Source organism: Melospiza melodia, chromosome 17 (assembly GCF_035770615.1).
Source record: "Melospiza melodia melodia isolate bMelMel2 chromosome 17, bMelMel2.pri, whole genome shotgun sequence".
Taxonomy (NCBI): domain Eukaryota; kingdom Metazoa; phylum Chordata; class Aves; order Passeriformes; family Passerellidae; genus Melospiza; species Melospiza melodia.
In genome coordinates this window covers 8,364,884-8,385,277 of record NC_086210.1, presented here as the reverse complement: position 1 = coordinate 8,385,277, position 20,394 = coordinate 8,364,884, and the positions used below count along the sequence as shown (strand labels likewise).

The following is a 20,394-nucleotide window of genomic DNA, read 5'->3' as shown; positions in this document are numbered from 1 at the left end:
CTGGTGGGATCCTTGCTCTCTGTGGGCTCTTCAGCCAGATCCAACCCATGGCGACAGAGACAGGGTGACACCAACTCTTACTCTCATCACCAGCTGAATGATCCATGGTGCAGGTCCAACCCCTTCCCTCTCCCTGCAGAAAGCCACAAATTGCTGGCAGAGTTCATCCTGCTGTTCCCACTCATCACACAGCAGCCCTTCCCAACAGACTGACTTCCTGTTTTCCCATGTTTTAAACACAAGAATTACAGTTGTTCAAAATGTTTTATTTCTCATGTATAAATACCCTGGTTTGGGCAATAAATCTCAGTCCCATCCTCCAGTGCCCAGCACTTCCTCTCAGGGAATGAGGAATAGAAAAGGGGACATTGGGAACTGGGATAAAGACACTGGGGATGGGGACACTGGGAAAGGACTGGGGACACCAGGAGCTTGGAGTGAGCACAGCAGGAGTGAGATGAGGACATGACACCCATGCCCAGATCCATTCCTTGGGATTGATTTCCCACCCTGTGCCCCATGTCCAGGAGCAGACATGGGGACCAGGGATCATGGGGGCATGGTGGATACAGGGGACACACACACATCCAGGGAATGGGCAGACCTGGGGGACACAGTGGGGACATGGGGGACACAGGGAGTTGGGATCCTGAGGATGTGGGGAGAAGGGATTCACAGGACACTGTGACTGGGGACACCAGGAGCTGGCTGGTGACACAAACACCGGGAATGAGGACACTGGGGCTGATTCCCCTTTATTCCCTGCCAGATGCAGCCCCCTTCTTGCTGCCCATCCCAGGGCCCTCGGGCTGCCCAGTGCTGCCTCCTCCAAGGAGCAGGCGGCTGTAGGTGCCGCGGCATTCCCGCAGCTCCGCTGGTGTTCCCGTCTCCATCACGGTCCCGCGCTCCAGCAGCACCAGGCGATCGGCCCCGTCCAGCACCCGCGGCCGGTGGGACACGACCAGCATGGTCTTTGCCAGCCCAGTGCGCACCCAGCGCTGTGCCTGCGGCCAGAGAATGCTCTCATCCCAACCCATCCAGCTCAGAGAACACTCATCCCAACCCATCCAGCTCAGAGAACGCTCATCCAAAACCATCCAGCTCAGAGAACTCCCATCCCAACCCATCCAGCTAGGAGAACACTCATCCCAACCCATCCAGCTAGGAGAACACTCATCCCAACCCATCCAGCTCAGAGAATGCTCATCCCAACCCATCCAGCTCAGAGAACGCTCATCCCAACCCATCCAATCAGAGAACCCTCAGGCCAACCCATCCAACTCAGTCCTACCCTGTCCCACCTGATCCCACCCAGTCCCGACCAACCAATCCCATCCCACTCTCAGTCCCACCCTAATCCTATCATCCTGTTCTTACCATCTCCCTGTTCTCCATCCCATCCCCATGCCCACTATGCCATCCTGCCCACACTATCCCCATTCCCACTGTCCCATCCCATCCTACTCCTACCACTCCAACTCTTCCCATTGCACTCCATCTCTGTCCTCATCCCAGCATTCCCATCCCCTTCATTCCCACCCCATCCCACCCCACCCTATCGTATCTCCTTGTCTTCATCCTTTGATTCTACTTTCCTGCCATCCTACACCCCTGGTCTCTATCCCATCCTACTATCCTGTCCTATTTCTCCACCTCGTTGACCCACACCACCCCATCCAATCCCTGTCTTCATCACATCATTCCCACTCCATGCCAATCATTATCCCTTATTGCCACTACCTCATCCCACCATCCCATTCCAGCCATCCCAGCCATCCCATCATACCCCATTTTCACCAACTACACCCCTATCCACACCAACCCCCTCCATCCCACCCCACTCACCGCTCCATCATCTCCATCATCCAGCGCCTCATCGAGGATGAGCACGGCGGGACGCCGGAGCAGAGCCCGGGCCAGGGCCACACGGCGCCGCTCCCCCGCCGCCAGCCGCCCCCCGCGCTCCCCCACCTCTGTGGGAGCGACCACAGGGGATCAGTGGGGTGCAGCCCTGTTCTCCCCTCTTGTCCCACCCCCCACACTCCCCCACCTCTGCGGGGGGACCCTGGGATCAGTGGGATCCCAGCACAAGAGGTTCCCCCCCCTTCCCCTGCCCCCCACACTCCCTCACCAGTGTGTGAGCAATCCCATGGGATCAGTGGGATCTGACCTGCGTGAGCAATCCCATGGGATCAGTGGGATGTGACCTCAGGGATCCCCCGCACACCCCACCATGTGCCACCCACTCCGCTCTCCCATCGCTGCCAGAGGATCCTGGGATCAGGGGGATGTGCCCCAGGGGTGCCCCATCCATCCCCCTAGCTCTCACCAGTGTCCCAGCCCTGCTCCAGCCCCTGGATGAACTCCATGGCTCCAGCAGCAATGGCGGCCTCCCGCAGCTCTGACTCTTTGCAGTGCTCCAGCCCCAGCAGGATGTTCTCACGGATCGTTCCAGAAAACAGGACGGGATCCTGCGCCACCAGCACCACCTGCCCCAGCCCCAAGCCCTATGATGCTGTCTTGGCTCCTGGTGTCCCCACCCCTGTTCCATGACCCCATGCCACCTTGGTGTCCCCATAGAGTCCATCCCTGATCCCATTCTCCCCATCTGTGTCCCCAGTGTCCCCACCCCTGACTTTCCACTTTTCCCCATTCCTTTCATCCCCATCCCATTTCCCAATGTTCCTATCCCATTTCTTGTTGTCCCCACCCTATTCCTGATGTCCCCATCCTCTTCCCAGTATCCTCATTTCTGCTCCCATGCTCCTGTGGTCCCAGTTCCATTTCATTGTTTATTGCAGACATCTTTTATGGAAAATCCTTTCCTTAGGATTTTTCCTCCTGAGAAGCTGAGAGGCCTCAGGAACAAAATGTAAACATTGATTATCTGCTACTGTGGAATGCAACAGGTGCATCTGTGATGGGCCCATGTTGGATGTTTGTAATTAATGGCAAATCACAACCCAGCTGGCGCAGACAGAGAGCCAAGCCACAAGCCTTTGTTATCATTCTTTCCTATTCTATTCTTAGCTAGCCTTCTGATGAAATCCTTTCTTCTGTTCCTTTAGTATACTTTTAATGTAATATATATATCATAAAATAATAAATCAAGCCTTCTGAAGCATGGAGTCAAATCCTTGTCTCTTCCCTCATCCAAAAACCCCTGTGAACACCATCAGTTGTCCCCTGACCCCTGTCCCCATTTTCCCCATTCCATGCCCAGTGTTCTCAGTGTCTCTGCTGTCCCACCTTGCGGTGCAGGTACTGGTGTTCATACTCTGGCAGTGGGATCCCATCCAGCAGCACTGTCCCGCTGCCAGGATCCCGCAGCCGCTCCAGCAGCGCCACGGCCGTGCTCTTCCCGCTGCCATCGGGCCCCGCCAGCGCCGTCACCTCCCCGGAGCGCACCTCGAAGCTCACGTCCTGTGGGATGGGGACAGGTGTGTGAGTCTGTCTGAAATATTCCTCATCTGCCTCACCATCATCATTGGGGGAGCACTGAAGAGTCCCCACTGTCTAAAATCTCTGGTTCTGAAGGAGAAAGTCACATGCCAACAAGGCCCCGAGACCTGAGAGCATTGTTAAGCTGTTGTCCACAGGTGTATTTACTATATGCTACACTGAGCCCAATGAGAAGAAGAAGGGGGCACCTTGCCTTTTTGCAACAGTAGCCTTGGAAGCTGTCCCCTCTTTGCCTGGCTGGACTTCTCCTGAGTTTTGGGTGGTCCCCCACAAAAGACCCTTCACTCGTCTTACAACTGCCGTGACAGACGAACTGAGATGTAAGAAGCCTCTCCATCAAAGACCAAGACATGAAACCCCCATGTGAAAAGGCCCCCCACACTCTTTCCAAGGACTGGGACTGAGACCCCCAACCTGGGAGAGGTGTGTGGGGGAGGCAACCTAACCAAAGCAAGATGGATGTTGCAGGTGTGAGCAGTGGACCACGAAAACAATGGCTCACACCCACTGCTGAACATGGACTGTGTGTACCCCTTTTCCAAACATTATTCTTTCCTTCCCGAAGATACAATAAACTACCTTTGACTCGGTTGCAAAATCCATTCCCCTTCCCCCATCGAAAAAGAGTATAATTGGGGTCCAGATGGACTGCAACCCTGAGATCTCCCCGACGTAACAGGCGGATCCTCGACTGGACTGGACCAAAGGATTTCGTCTCTGCATTTGGTAGCTATATCCCCCTCCTTCTCTCTCTCTCTTTTCTCTCTCTATCTTTTTCTCTCCCTTAATCCCTCTACTGCATTTTGTGGTGGTCATTCAATAAAGCTGCATTCGTTTTATTACTGCAAATCTCCTGTGCCGTGTTGGTTTTTTTGCACCCTGAGATCAATCCATGAACTATCAAGAAACCCGTTTGTAAGGACGGATTGTGACAGCAGGTGATGCCAAAATTCCCACCCCTGGGAAACCCCACCTCCCCCCAGACCCACCTTCAGCACAGGGTGCTCTGGATTTCCAGGATATGTGAAGGAGACCTTCTGAAAAGTGACATGGCCCTGAAGCTCGGGGGGCTCCCGCGTCCCCCCGACATTCCCTGCGGGTTTCCGATCCAGGTATTCCCAGATCCTCTGTCCAGCAGCTGCGTTGGTCAGGAATTCATTGAAGCCGTAGAGCAGCACCTGGGGAGAAGGAAGGGGGTGGCACCGGGATGGACAGAAGCACGGTCGGATGGACAAACACGTGCATTCCATGGGATCACCTGGGTATGGTTACCAACTCTGTCCTGGTACAGCAGGAAGGTGACGAGGACCCCAGGAGTGATGGATCCGTCACGGAGCTGCTGGTGGCTCCAGCACCATGACCCGGATGGCCAGTTTGATCACCTGTAGGTGGGACAGGCATATTGCTGCCCCCAACCCACTCCTGGTGTCCTCATTCCATCTGCTCCCATTCCAACCCACTCCTGGTATCCCCATTCCATCTGCCCCCAATCCACTCCTGGTGTCCCCATTCCATCTGCCCCCAACCCACTCTTGGTGTCCCCATTCTGCCTGTCCCCATCCCACTCCTTTGTGTCTTTATCTCTGTTCCTGGTGGCCTCATCTCTGTTCCTGGTGTCCTTGTTCCAGTTCTGGATGTCCCCATCTTACTCTTGATGTCCCTATTCCTGATCCTGATCTATCACAGACATATTCTCTGAAAAATCTTTTCACCAGGATTTTTCTCCTGAGAAGCTGAGAGGCCTCAGAAACGAAATGTAAACAATAATGATCTGCTGCTGTGGAATGAAGCAGGTGCATCTTTGATTGGTCTCATGTGGTTGTTTTTACTTGATGACCAATCACAGGTCCAGCTGTGTCAGACTCTCTGTTGAGTTACAAGATTTTATTATTCATTCCTTTCTAGCTTTCTAATGTCTCCTTTCTCTTTCTTTAGTATATAATTTTCTTTTAATATAATATATATTATAAAATAATAAATCAGCTTTCTGAAACATGAAGTCAAGAATTTTGTCTCTTTTCTCATCCTGGGGACCTGCAAACACCACCACACTGATGTTCCCAACCTTTATCCCAGTGTCCCCATCCTGTTTCTAATGTCACCATTCCCATTCCTGCCATGCCGTTCCTGAACTCAATGTCCCTGTTCTGCTGTCCCCATTCCCGGTGTCCCCATTGTACTCTGAGTGCCCCCATCTTAGCCGCTGGTTTCCCATTTCTGGTCCCAGTGTTCTCATTCCCAGTGTCCTCATCCCTGATCCTGGCATCCCCATTCTCTGCTGTTCCCATTCCCAGTCCCCCCTGACCCTGTAGACAAGGACGAAGATTGCCAGCTCCAGCTCTATCTGCTCCTTCAGCCTCAGCTCCTTGGCCAGGTTACATCTGTGCTGCTCCTCCTCCTCCTCCTCTGCCGAAAAGGTTCGGATGGTCTCAATGGCGGCAACAGATTCCTGCACCCCTGTGGCTGTGCGGGCGGATGCTTCCAGCATGGATCGCTGAAGGGCCTGTGGCAGCAACAGGGGATCTCCAACTTTCCCAGATCACCTTCCTAGCCCACCATCCACATCCCATCCCACCACACCCACTGCATCCCCACTATTGCATTCCCGCCATCCCACGCCCTTCTCTCTCACCCTCACCATTCCCATCCATTCTCCTAATCCCACCATCCCCATCCCCACTGTCTCATCCCATACCCACCACCTTATCTCATCCTTCTCTTCTCATCCACACCAGTCCCATCTCGACCATTTTGTTCTATCCTCATGTCAGCACTCCCACCATCTCACTCCCCTGGTCTTTATCCCCTTTCATCCCACCATTTATCATCCTCCTTTCCATTCTCCATCCCATCCCCATCATCCCATTCCCCTTGTCTTCATCCCCTTTCATCCCACCATTTCCACCTCCATCATCCTCCTTTCCATTCTCCATCCCATCCCATCCCATCCCATCCCATCCCATCCCCACCATCCCATTCCCCTAGCCTCCATCCCAGCTCCACCATTCCCACCTTTCTTCAGTCCCCTCCCACTCTTTCCCTCCTACTCCTGACCTGTTTGCGGGTGCTCTGGATGCGGCAGGTGGCGATTCCAAGGGGCACCTCCAGCAGTGCCAGCAGTGCCAGCTCCGGTGCCAGTCCCACCATGAACCCCCCCACCACCAGGGCCATCACCAGGCTCCGCAGCAGCTGGTTGGCTCCACTCGGTGCTGCCCTGCACACCCGTGGCACTTCCATGGAAAACTGAGCCAGGAGCTCAGCTGCAGGGTGGGAAAAGAGGTTGGGATTGTGGTGGGTGAGACCATGATCCCATCATGGATGATCCCATTTGGGATGGGAATGATGTAATGGGGAGCAGTGGGATGGGATGATGGGAAAGGCTGTGGAGATGGTCAGGGTGGAATGGGGCAGGACAGGGGAAATGGGATGGTGGGAAAGGAAATGGTGGGATGGGGTGATGGGATGGTGGGAGGCAGCTGGGGATACGCAACAGGGTGGAGGCACGGGAGTGAGAATAATGGGGACAGAACAGTGGCTAGAATGGGAAAGTGGGATGGGGACAGGATGGAACACTGGAGTAGAATGAAGCCAGGAAGATGGCATAGGATGGAATTGGATGGGATGGTGGGAATGGGAATGATGGGGATGGAGTCGTGGGATGGGATAACAGACAGATGGGATGGGATGGGATGGGATGGGATGGGATGGGATGGGATGGGATGGGATGGGATGGGATGGGATGGGATCAATGGGATGGGATGGTGGGAATGAAATGGGATGGGATCAATGGGATGGGATGGTGGGAATGGGATGGGATGGGATGGGATGGGATGGGATGGGATGGGATGGGATGGGATGGGATGGGATGGGATGGGATGGGATGGGATGGGATGGGATGGGATGGGATGAATGGGATGGGATGGTGGGAATGGGATGGTGGAAATGGGATGGGATGGGATGGGATGGGATGGGATGGGATGGGATGGGATGGGATGGGATGGGATGGGATGGGATGGGATGGGATGGGATGGGATGGGATGGGACGGGATGGGACGGGACGGGACGGGATGGGATGGGATGGGATGGTGGGGATGGGACTGGGGTGACAGACTAGCTGGGATGGGATGGAACAGGTGGGATGGGTCGGGGGGGATGGGGCTGGGCCGTACCCCGTTACCTGCTGGTGTTCCCTGGAAGAAGTCCAGGTCTTGGTGCACCAGGTGGGAAAAAAGCCGCAGGCTCAGGCTCTGACGGAGACGCGCCATCAACAGCATGAAGAGAGACCCCCGGCAGCCAGAAAACAGCACACTGTGGGGACACAGGGACACGGTGACATCGGGGACGTTGGGGACATGGGGACAGGCCCTGGGAATGCTCCAACCCACCTTGTGGCTCCAGCAGCCGCCACCATCCCGACAGCTCCAGCGGTGACTCCGTCCCCACTCCCGATGGCATCCAGCACCTTGCCGGTGGTGTACGGCCCCGCCATCTCCCCTGGGTGTCACTGAGGCTGCATCACCACGGGTGAGACCACTGACACAGGGGGACCCTGATTTGTGGGGGGCAGGATCCAGTCTGGGGAGCGGGGATCTAATTTTGGAAAGGCGGGACACGATTTGGGCAGGAGACAATTTAGAGAAGTCAGGACCCAATTTGGGGGGTTTCGTGAAAAAATTTAGGGATTTTACACCCAATTTAAAGTGTCAGTACCAATTTTGGGGGGGTTCAGCACACAATTTTATGGATCAGAACCTAAACATAGGAGATCAGGACCTTAAGATCCCAGGTCTTAGAGGTCAACATCCATATTTGGGCATCAGACCATTAGTTTGATGGTCAGCACCCAATTTTGGGGGACCAACAGTCAAGTTTGCAGGGTCAGAACCCAATTTGGAAAGTGAGCACCCCATTTTTGCAGGGTCAGCACCCAACTGAAGGGGTCAACTCACAATTTAGGAGGGTCACCACTCTATTTTAGGGTGGTCATCACCTATTTAGGAGCTCAACACCCAATTTTAAGGCACCAGCATCCAATTTGGTGGGGTATCCCAGATTGGGGGGTTCCCAATTTGGGGCTGCAGAGCCCAAATTGGGGATGTCAACGCCTGTCACCACATGTCAACGTCCTAAGGTGACGTTAGGATGTTTGTATCCCCATCTGTGTGTTCTGTTTATGCTGGATATCATGTTCTGTGCTTTCAAGACTGGCTCTGAAGAGTGAAAGTTTTGCTTTGGTTTTGCTATCAGCCGCTCCCCCACGGCTGGCGGGACACAGACACAGATGGTGCTGCTTTTGCTTTTTGCTTGGCTTTTTGCTTTTCTCTTGCTTCTGCTTTGCTCCTGCTTCGCTCTTGCTTTTGTTTCTGCTCATTATTTAGTTTAGCTAAGCAGTCCGAATTTTTCCCTGGACTGTTTCTCCTTTCCCTTTTTTGGACCTACTTGAGCCTGCTCCAGACCAGGACCTGGGAACACCGAGAGTTTGCACCTTGTGGCTGCAGCAGCTGCCCCAGGACCAGAGGGACTGACAACAGAGCGACCACCCCCAAGAGAGACTTTCTGAATTTGTCATCTTTTTCAGAGTGGTGAAAGAATGTTGTCATCTGGTATTGTTCATTTTGTGTGCTTTGCCTGTTAAATAAACAGGTTCTTCCCACTTCTCTCTGAGGAATCTTTCCTGAACTGGTTTGGGGACGGGTTGTGTGGGTTTGCTTTCTGGAGGGGCCCCTTTTGGAGGTTTTCTCCCAGATTTGCCCTAAACCAAGACAGTCACCCACCAACGACAGCCAGCATGAGGCAGAGGACAGCAGCTCCAAGGACGTTCCTCTGCTCCCAGGTCAGTGCCAGAGCGCGCCGGACGCTGCTGGGAGCCTTGGGGACGCCTCCGGGGGTCTCAGGGACGCTGCCGGGGGCTGGGGGCGCGGCCCAGGCCAGCACGGCCAGGGCGGCAGCAGCGTGGGTGACCCCGAGCCAGGCGGGCGCTGCGGCTGCCAACAGCCCCGGGCCGGCCCCGAGCGGCCCCAGGAGGCTCCGGAAGGTTCCGAACACCGCGGGGGTGGCGGCGGCCGTGACGGCGGCCGCGGTGGCTCCGGAAGGACGGCGAGGGGCTGGCAGCCGGGTGGCCGCGGCCAGGATGGGCAAGCGCAGGGCAGCCTCGAGCCACACGCCCAGCACGCCCAGCGGCGCCAGCAGCGGCACCAGCGGCACCAGTAACACCAGTGCCAGGGCGTCAGCCACCAGCAGCACACTGGGCAGGAGAGTGGCGGGTGGCAGCGCCATGGTGGGACCAGTACGGACAGTGCTCTCTGTGGGGTTCCCGGGGAATGAGCAACAGCCTGTGGAGACACCAGTTAAAACCAGTTAGGACTGGGGCGCTCCCCTGTGCACACCAGTGCTCTCAGTCTAGACTACAGTGCTCCCAGTCTGGCCCGCTGAGCTCAGCAGTCCACACCAGTGCTCCCAGTTCAGCCTGGGGCACTTCCCAGTCCAGCTTGGGGCACTCACCAGTCCACACCAGTGCTCCCAGTCCAGCCTGGGGCGCTCCTGAGTCCAGCCTGGGGCGCTCCCCTGTCCACACCAGTTCTCCCAGTCCAGACTACGGTGCTACTAGTCTGGCCCCCTGAGCTCAGCAGTCCACACCAGTGCTCCCACTTCAGACCCCTGAGCTCAGCAGTCCACACCAGTGCTCCAAATTCAGCCTGGGGCACTCTCCAGTCCACACCAGTGGTCCCAGTCCAGTTCGGGGAACTTGCCAGTCCACACCAGTGCTCCCAGTTCAGCCTGGCGCACTCTCCAGTCCAGACAAGACACTCACCAGCCCACACCAGTGCTCCCAGTTCAGCCTGGGGCACTTCCTAGTCCAGCCTGGGGCATTCTCTAGTCCATATCAATGTTTCCAGTCCAGCTTAGGGCACTCACCAGTCCCCAGCAGTGCTCCCAGTCGAGCCTGGGACTCTCCACAGTCCAGACAAGGCACTCCCCAGTCCGCACCAGTGCTCCCAGTCTAGACTACGGTGCTCCCAGTTCAGCCCTCTCAGCTCCCCAGTCCACATCAATGTCTCCAGTCCAGCTTGGGGCACTCACCAGTTCACACCAGTACTCCCAGTTCAGCTCCCAAAAGCTCCGTTAAGGTTTCGCTTTCGAGCCCCCGCCCATCCCGCTCTGCCCCGCCCTCTCCCCGCCCTGCTCCGCCCCCATCCCCGCCCAGACCCCGCCTCCTCCTGCCCAGACCCCGCCCCCTCCGGGCACCGCCTCCTTCGCCTCTCAAACCCGCTCCAGCCCCCTCTGCCTGGCAACCGATGATGTCACCTCCGCTTTGACCTATCACAGACGCCATTTCAGGCGTGGGCGTGTCAGGCGAGGATTCCCGCGCGCGCGTTCCGGGAAACGGCGGCGGCTGCCGGGAAGGGACTGGGCCGGCATCGGGAGCACACCGGGACCGTCCGAGGGCGACACGGTCCGGACCGGGACACGCTGCGAGCAGCACCGGGGCCCGCACGGGCCCCCGGGACTGCCCGGAACCACCGGCGAGAAGAACCGGGAGCAGGACCGGGAGCCAGAAGGACAGACCGAGACCCACCGGACACAGCAGAACCCACCGGTCCCCGTGTCCCCGATACTGTCTCCCCCCATTCGCCGGTTCCTGGCCCTGCTGGGGCCCGAGGGCGGGCGATGGACGCTGGTGGGGAGCTGATGTCGGCTTCTGCTCTCGGTACGGGGGGACCCCGACCGGAGGCGCAGGACCCCTTTGAGGGGCTTTGGGATCCGATTTGTGGGTTTGGACATAACAGGACCCCTTTGAGGGGATTTGGGATCCGATTTGTGGGTTTGGATATGGCAGAACCCCTTTGAGGGGCTTTGGGATCTGATTTGGAGGATTTGAACATAGCAGGACCCCTTTGAGAGGCTTTGGGATCCGATTTGGACATAACAGGACCCCTTTGAGAGGCTTTGGGATCTGATTTTGAGGCTTTTTGGACATAACTGGAGGGGGACAGGATGCCGTGGGGGGTTGCAAGGCCAATTTGAGGGGTCAGGACCCAATTTGGGGGAGGCAGAATCTGATTTGAGCGAGGTCAGAAACCAATTTGAGGGGTCAGGACCCAATTTAGAGGTTTTGAGCACCCAGTTTGGGAAATCAGGATCTGATTTTGGGGTTCAACACACAATTTTGGCAGTGGTCAGGATACAATTTCCAGTCCTCTTCCCTCAATTCAGGGGTCACCACCCATCGTGGTGATGCTGATGCTGTGTCCCCACCGGTGAGGTGGCCGCCCCCTACTTCACGGGCCATGTCACCGACCGGGTGGCACAGGAGGAGGACGCCTCAGGCGCTGTGTGGCCCCTGGGGCTGGGTAGGTGGGTGACACCGGGTGAAATAAACAGGGCAGGAGACTTTTTCTCCTTTTTAATGCCTTTATTAAAAGTGATCAGCTCAAGGTTGGGAAGCTCGATGGGTCCGAAACTGCTCCCAGGGTGACTCGGAGGAGGAGGAAAGTGCAGCTTTGTCCACTAAAGGGCAGAGCTGGGGGTCCCACCTGTGACGGTGTTCACAGGGGTTCTTGGATGAGGGAAGAGATGAGGATCTGACTCCATGTTTCAGAAGACTTGATTTTTTTATTTTATGATATATATTACATTAAAACTATACTGAAAGGATAGAAGACAAGGTTTCATCAGAAGGCTAGCTAAGAATAGAATAGGAAAGAATGATAACAAGGGTTTGTGGCTAGGACAGAGTCTGAGCCAGCTGACTGTGATTGGCCATTAATTAGAAACAACCACGTGAGACCAATCACAGATGCACCTGTTGCATCCCACAGCAGCAGATAATCAATGTTTACATTTTGTTCCTGAGGCCTCTAAGCTTCTCAGGAGAAAAAATCCCGAGGAAAGGATTTTTCATGAAAAGATGTCTGTGACACTTCACCTTGGCAGCAACTGGTATAACTGGTTCACTCTGCAACCCTTTTTTGCCCAAAAAATTGGCAGATTTTTTTATTTATAACACCCCTGACCCCTCTGTCCATCCCCGCTGAGCCATCACAGAGCTGGGCTGTGACAGCCTGGCAGCTGAGGTCTTTGCTCAGGGTGAGAGGCAACAAAGGTTCTCAGCATCTCTGCAGGCTCGGTACTTTGTTCCTCACCTCCAGACATCACTCTGATCTCTTAATTCTGTATTGGCTCGTTGTTTTGGGGTTTTTTTCAGTAAGTTTGGTGGGGTTGCTTCCCATGGCATGCTGGTCCCGAGGTTATTTTGCATTTTCTCTGATGCCCCCACCCCCCATATCCCGTCCTCTCACTGTTGGGAGAGAAGGGCCATCAATTTAGCCTCAGGCAGGGCCATCCCGATACAAAAGAAGCGATTAACTAAAACGACTGGTGATTACAATAACAAACAGGTAGAACTTCACGGTGACTGTGTTCACAGGGGTTCTTGGGTTGGGGAAGAGATGAACATCTGACTCCATGTTTCAGAAGGCTTGATTTATTATGTTATGATATATATTACATTAAAACAATACTAAAAGAACAGAAGAAAGGATTTCATCAGAAGGCTAGCTAAGAATAGAATAGGAAGGAATGATAACAAAGGTTTGTGGCTCGGACAGAGAGTCTGAGCCAGCTGACTGTGATTGGCCATTAATTAGAAACAACCACATGAGACCAATCACAGATCCACCTGTTGCATTCCACAGCAGTAAATAATGTCAATGTTTACATTTTGTTCCTGAGGCATCTCAGCCTCTCAGGAGGAAAAATCCTAAGGAAAGGATTTTTCAGGAGAGATGTCTGTGACAGCCTGACTGCCTGTTCTGACAAAAGCCTGTGCTCTAAGAAACTGCTGCAGCCCAAGACAGAGATAAAGGGGGGGCCCTTGAACTCTGAAACAGAGAGAGAGGCTGCTGTGGAAAGCAGGGTCAAAATGACCCCAGGAATTCTTTCTGATAAAGAAAAATTCACAGGAAATGTAACAGGAAATCAGTAGAATGAATATGTATGAACTTGTTGTGAAATTGCATGCAGACGTATTTGAGAGGGAGCTATGTGACTGTGTTCTCAGGGGTCCAAGGATGAGGGAAGAGATGAAAATCTGACTCCGTGTTTCAGGAGGCTTGATTTATTATTTTATGACATATATTATATTAAAACTGAGCAGCCCAGCTTCTGTCCAGGCATTATTTCTTCTAAACAGCCCATTATCGGTCCAGGGATTATTTCTCCTGAGCTGCCCAGCTTCTGTCCAGGGATTATTGATCCCAAGCACCCCAGTTTCTCTCCAATGATTATTGATCCCTTGCCTGTAGGGTTCCTGCACACCTCAGTACTCCTCAGATGATTGAGCAGCCCAACTTCTGTGTGGGGATTATTGATCCCAAGCAACCCAACTTCTGTCCAGGATTATTGATCCTGAGCTACCCAGCTCCTGTCCAGGATTATTGATCCTGAGCAGCCCAACTCCTGTTCAGGGATTATTGATCCTGAGCTACCCAGCTCCTGTCCAGGATTATTTCTCCTGAGCAGCCCAGCTTCTGTCCAGGGATTATTGATCCCTTACTTGTAGGGTTCCTGCACACCCCAACACTCCTCAGGTGATTTAGCACCACAGTAGCCCCTGGATGCAGAGACATTTCTCCATCACATTTAAAAGAAAAGTTCAGGTGGGTTTTCCAATGAGCAATGTGGATTTCCCTGGAGTTCAGCAGCCAGGATCACATACCCCAGAACCAGAGCTTCTGTATCCCTATGGAAAGGTGGTGGCACAGGGAATATCTGCTCTGCTGCTCACAAACAGCTGCAGCTGCTTTGGGTGCCTGAACATCTGCAGTGACAACTGCACCCAGCTGTTCCTGCTGCAGGGAGCGATTTTGGGAAAACATGGGCAGGATTGAGATGCTGTTCCCAGGTGCCTTCTAGAGCAGTATCAATAATCTTTCTGGAAGGAATGAGCTCCTGAGATTTGTTTTGCATTCTTTTATAGAAGAAAAGAAATTTATTAAACTGTTGGTTTGTCCAGTGTCATTGAGAGATGGCACTTTCAGCCTCCAATCCATGGTCACTTTTAAAAACCTATAAATGTTAGTCAGAAAATAAACTTCCTTTTCCTTCACCTTCAGAATCCCTGAAAAGAACTGCTGCACCTCACCTGCACCTGGGTGCTGGGCCCCAGCTCCTGAGGGCAGCATCATCTCCCGGCTCACCTGTGACACAGGTACCAGCTGGGGAGTGAAAGAGCTGGGGCTGGGTGATCCCAGCGACAAAATAAAGCTATGCCTGCTTTTAATGTACGAATTGGTGTTAAAAAGTGTGAAAAACGCTAATCACGTGTTTTTAAATTTTCAAAAAGTTGAATGATAATAAAATGGTTATAAAAATAGCAATATAATTAGAGTAATAATAATTTGGACAATTTGGATTAGGACAATAAGAGACAATAGAAGCAAAGAGTTATGCATGTCCGGGTACCTTTTTCTGGGCAAAATAAGCCTGATAAAGGACACACGTTAACAAGGGATTAACCCTTAAAAAACAATAACCTGTTGCATATTCACACACCTCATACATGATGCATAAATTCCATTCAAACACAGGATTCTGTCTGGTCAGTGTCAGCTTCTTCCTTTGAATCCTGACGGCTTCTTCCCGAGTGAGGCGGGAAGAAGTTCGTTTCTTCTGATAAGAGAGCAATAAATTCTCTTTCTCTGAAAGATTGAGGTGTCCTTTGGCTGCTGACTGGTGTGCGTCCTTTCTTTTAAAAAAAAAAGTATCTTACATAGCATAGTTTTTATTTTAACGCTTTGTTACAATCTACAACTAGATTTAACACACTACTTAAGAAAACTAATACAGCATCACTTTCTAACGTAACACACAAAGTATTCGTTTGAATATCTGCCAAAAGCCAATCAGAAACCGCGCGTTATTCAAAATGCCCATTGCGTTGGGTGGAAGACGCTGATTGGTGCCGGGGCAGGCGGAGGCGGCTGCGGGCGGGTCCCATTGCCAGCCCGGCCCTGCCCGTTCCGGCCGCGTGTCCCTGGCAGCGGAGCGGCGGCGGCGGCAGCGGGTGCGTGGTGCGGGCCGGGCCCGGGGCTGGTGCAGGGCTGGGCGGATCCGCGGTGCCCGAGCGGGGCTGGGGGGGCCGGGCAGATCCGCGGTGCCCGAGCGGGGCCGAGCATGGCCGGGCAGATCCGCGGTACCCGATCGGGGCCGGTGCAGGGCTGGGCCGATCCGCGGTGCCCGAACGGGGCTGGGGGGGCCGGGCAGATCCGCCGTGCCCGAGCGGGGCCGAGCATGGCCGGGCAGATCCGCGGTACCCGATCGGGGCCGGTGCAGGGCTGGGCCGATCCGCGGTGCCCCGAGCGGTCGCTGCCCCGAGCGCGGTCCCCGAAGGGCGCTGAGGCCCAGGGCCCGGCGAGGCGGCGGAGGGCTGAGGGCGCTGAGGGCGATGTGGGCGGCGGGGCCGAGCCGAGGCCGCGGGAAGAGCCGGGCCGGGGCGGCTCTGCCCGGGGTGGGTTTTGCTGCCAACAGCGGCACCGGCTCCAGCGCCGGGCCAAGGGCTGCTGTGGCAGGGCCGGGCTGCAGCCACAGAGAGCGGCCCTGGGCGCTGGAAACGGCGGCTCCGGGCTGGGAGGGCCCCAGCAGCAGCAGGAGGAGGCGGTGGCCGGGCCCGGGATGAGCGCTGGCATGTATTATCTGAGCGGCTCTGATGTCTTTCACGCTTTAGCTCTAGAATTGCTCTGAGGCCCGGCCCGCCCCCGATCCCTCTGGCAGTGCAGCTTTTCCCACTACTGGCATCGAGTGCTCAGGCCAGGCTGGGGCGCAGCCTGGGGAGAGGGCTCTGAGGCAGAGGTGGAATTTTCCAGAGGAGAAATCCATTTGGATTGAGGTGAAATGTGCATCTGTGAGTTCAGTTTGCAGCTTGCTGTTTAGTCTGACTGTGACTGTGTTCACAGGGGTCCAAGGATGAGGGAAGAGACAAGGATCTGACTCCATGTTTCAGAAGGCTTGATTTATTATTTTATGACATATATTATATTAAAACTATACTAAAAGAACAGAAGAAAGGATTTCATCAGAAGGCTAGCTAAGAATAGCAAAAGAAGGAATGATAACAAAGGTTTGTGGCTCGGACTCTCTGTCCGAGCCAGCTGACTGTGATTGGCCATTAATTAGAAACATCCACATGAGACCAATCACAGATCCACCTGTTGTGTTCCACAGCAGCAGATAATCAATGTTTACATTTTGTTCCTGAGGCCTCTCAGCTCTTCAGGAGGAAAAATCCTAAGGAAAGGATTTTCCATAAAAGATGTCTGTGACACTTATGCATAGTAAACTTTTTTCCCAAAGAAGTTTCCGTATTCCAAGAGCTGTTTAGCATGGGTCCTCCTCAGTTCCACCTTTTTAGGGCATGTGTATTCCTTGGTTGTGGTTTTGGTCCTTTCTTATCATCTTCAGTTTTGGCCGCTGCCCACACTGCCTTCAGAGGATGAGTGCTGATAGCTGGTAATTAACAACAGAAATAAAAACTGTATCTTTATAACAGTTTTTTTAACAGCACCCATATAGAAAGTTATTTTAACAGCACCCATATAAAATCCATGTTAACATTTGCACAAAGCCAATACTGCAATCTATAGCAGGCCAAGGGCCGGGCGCCCCTTGGCGGCTCCGGCCTGGCAGAATTTTGGGGGTCCCGGTGTTTGGTGCCGGCAGAGCACCAGCGCTGGGCCGGGGGTGCGGGGGACCCTCCCTGGGGGAGAGTCGGGCTGCCCGGGGCAGGCGCTGCAGCACCAGCCCGCAGCCACGGGGGGATGGCCCGGGCCCGGCAGGCTGGGGGCTGGCACAGCGGAGAGGGGGCCCCGGAGCTGGGGGAGCCTCTGCAGCCTGCGGTGTCAGACGCCCCGATAAGGGGGAGCCCAGGAGCCTGGAGATGGTGGCACCATGGACAAGGGACACCCATGGTGTGAAGAATGCATATTTTATGATTGGCTCTTTGCAAATATTAAAACGAATATTATGTGTTATGTTAGGATGTTATGCTGTATTGATTTTTTAATTGATTTTTAATTGTGTTAAATATAGTTTAGGTTATAACATAATGTTAAAATAGAAACTGTGTATGTGAGGTATTTTTTAAAGAAAGGAATGAGGTACTCACAGCAAGATGGCAGCCACAGGACACCTAAATCTTTCAGAGAAAGAGAATTTATTGCTCTCCCGTCAGAGGAAACTAACTGCTTCCTGCCTCTCTCAGGCTTGAAGATGCTGTCAGGATTCAGAGGGAGAAGCTGACACTGACCAGACAGAATCCTGTGTTTGAATGGAATTTATGCATCATGTATGAGGTGTGTGAATATGCAACAGGTTATTATTTTTAAGGGTTAATCCTCGGTTAATGTGTGTCCATTTTTGGGCTTATGCTGCCCAGAAAAAGGTACCTTGACGTCTGTTACTCTTTGCTTTTGTTGTCTCATATTGTCCTAAATCCTAATTGTCCAAATTACTAATGCTCTAATTGTATTACTATTTTTATAACCATTTTATTACTATTAAACTTTTAAAATTTTAAAAACAAGTGATTGGCGTTTTTCACCCTTGGGTACCCTGGGTGCTGAAATGAGGACCCTGCACAGGCAGCACCCCTGGGCCCCTCTGACTCACCTGGGGAGCCCAGGGAAGGAACCTCTGGGATTGCCCCAGCAGCCCAGAGAGAGGGGACACCAATACACACTGGGGCTGCAGGAGCCCAGACAGGAGGGAGCCCCTGAACTGCAAAGTAGGGAGACCAGAGAGGGGAACTCCTTGGTGGGTGTTTTTTTGCTGAATTTTGGTGGTTTGGGGTTTTTTGAGGGTGGCTGAATCCTGGTGGTCTGGAGGTTTTTATGGACATCAAACACCTGGTGAATTCTAGAGATGGAGTCAGGCAGGAGAAACAGCCTGTCCCCAAAATCCCACTCTTGGCATCCCTCATCCCCCTCTGCAGTCCTCCCTCTAACATCTTTAAGCCTCTGGGAAGAGCCCAAAGGGATGGAAGTGCCTAAAACGCTGCTGAAGTGCCTGAGCTGCTCTCACCTGTGGATGTTCCTGTCCACAAGCCTCTCCTGGTCAGTGCCACGGGGGGCTGGGAAGGAATTTAGGGGATCATGAGAGGATTGGAAGGGGTTCTGGTGGCTCTTGGCTCCATTTGTGGTGCTGGGAAGGGGTTAAGGGGGCTCTAGAGGGGTCTATGGGAGAGTTTTGGGAGTTCTGGAAGGGCTGTGTGGCTTGGAGAGAACTTGGGTGGGTCTAGGGAGAGGTGGGAAAGAGTTTTGATGGATCTTGGGGCCATTTCTATTGCACAGAGTGGTTCGGGGTGTGGGGGACAGCAGGAATCTGGGGGCTGGTTTGATGGAGCTGGAGTGGCTCTGGGGCTGGGAGGGGGTTTTAGGGCAGTCGTGACCCCCAGACCCCCAGAGCTGCCCCCAGACCCTGCGCACAAGGTGCTGCTGGGGGACAGGGGCTCCATGGAGGGGTTTGTGTTCCTGGCACTGTGGGAGTGAGGGGGGATCCCCAGGGGCCGTGTGTGACCCCTGCATGCCGGTGTCACCCCCTTGTCCCTCCCCACAGGGCTGCCCCAGCTCTGCTGCCCCAGAGAGAATTTGGGGAGGGGGCAGAGGGGGTGAGCAGCCCCTGCTGGGGGATGGCCCCAGCCCAGCCCCTTTGTTCAGCACCGAGCTGGGCTGGGGCTGCAGGAGGAAGAGGCCGATGGGAAGCAGATCTTGCAGCTGGGACAGTGCTTGGGGTCAGGGCAAGGTCCTGCCCTGCACACCTGGCTCAGGTGTGACCCTGCCCCAGCAAGGGAGCGGGACGTTCCCATCCCCACTGATCAGGGCTGGGAGCAGCACTTGGAGCACGGATGTGGAAATACTGGGAGTGACTGGGAGCTCACTGACAGGGTGAATTATCCCCCCTTCCCCTTCTGAGGCCACCCTGCCAGCTGAGAAATTCCCCTTGTGCCTCGGCCTTGGCCAACAGCCGCTGGGCTCGATTCCTCTGCAGCTCATCACAAACACTGTCTGCTCCAGGCACTGCTGCTGCCCAACCAGCTCCTGGTTCCTTTAGCAGCAGCCCTGGGAACTGTTTCTGTTCCCTCAGTGGCACAAGATCCCTGTTCTCACCCTGCCAAAGAAAGCTGTTGGTGCCAAGTGCGGCCAGGATGAACCATTGCTGGGACTGAAGCCCCTCTCTTGGGGCCCTGCTCCAAAAGGAGCCCTTGGAGCTCTCCTGGGCCAGCGACTCCCTCTGAGTGGGGCCTCTCCCAGCTGGGAACTCCCCTGTTTGCTGCACTCGGGGATCCTGAACAACGACAGAGCGTGGGCTGATCCCCCCACTCCTCCAGGCTCAATCCTTTGCCCGCTGGGGAGATGCCAAAGCATTCTCAGGGAGCATTGCCTGCCCTCAGGGGAGTTGCTCACAGGCGCCTTGCCCTGACTCTTTGTGTCTGTGTGCACACAGGAGTGCCTGTGCTGGGGAAATGTGGCAGAAATGCTGCTCTCTGAGGGGTTTGAGTGCCTTGGATAACTGAGCCACTCAGGCTTGTAGGTAAGGTTAAATCACAAGCTGTAAGTGAATTTAAATGCTGCTAAGAGTAGTTCTTAGTAACTAAGTTGTTACCTTTAATATAAGTTATAAGCTAAGTTAAATATTGTAAAGTGTTTTTCCTCTGTTAAATTGCAAAGTCATAGGTTAAATTAGGTTAAATGCTGTTACACTCTGCTCTTTTGCTAAATTGTGAACTTGAAGGTATCAGTTAACATTAAGGTACAAGTTAAGTCCTGTTAAGTTTGAGCTCTGTTAAGCTTTTAGGCTGTATTCCTTTTATCCTTGCCCTCACTGTCTTTGTGTCACACACACAGGGACAGTTCTCAGTTCATTTCTGGTTTGATTACC

The 20,394-nt window shown here is 53.9% G+C and overlaps 1 non-coding gene and 1 pseudogene across 1 annotated transcript; one reads left to right on the top strand and one right to left on the bottom strand.

Moving 5' to 3' along the window:
• Positions 1-245: 245 nt before the first annotated feature.
• On the bottom strand, positions 246-9,738 carry LOC134426033 (antigen peptide transporter 2-like; annotated as a pseudogene).
• Positions 9,739-16,126: 6,388 nt separating this feature from the next.
• On the top strand, positions 16,127-16,209 carry LOC134426098 (small nucleolar RNA SNORD45). Its single transcript, XR_010029875.1, has one exon. It is a non-coding gene; the product is annotated as a small nucleolar RNA SNORD45 (small nucleolar RNA).
• The last annotated feature ends 4,185 nt before the right edge of the window (positions 16,210-20,394 follow it).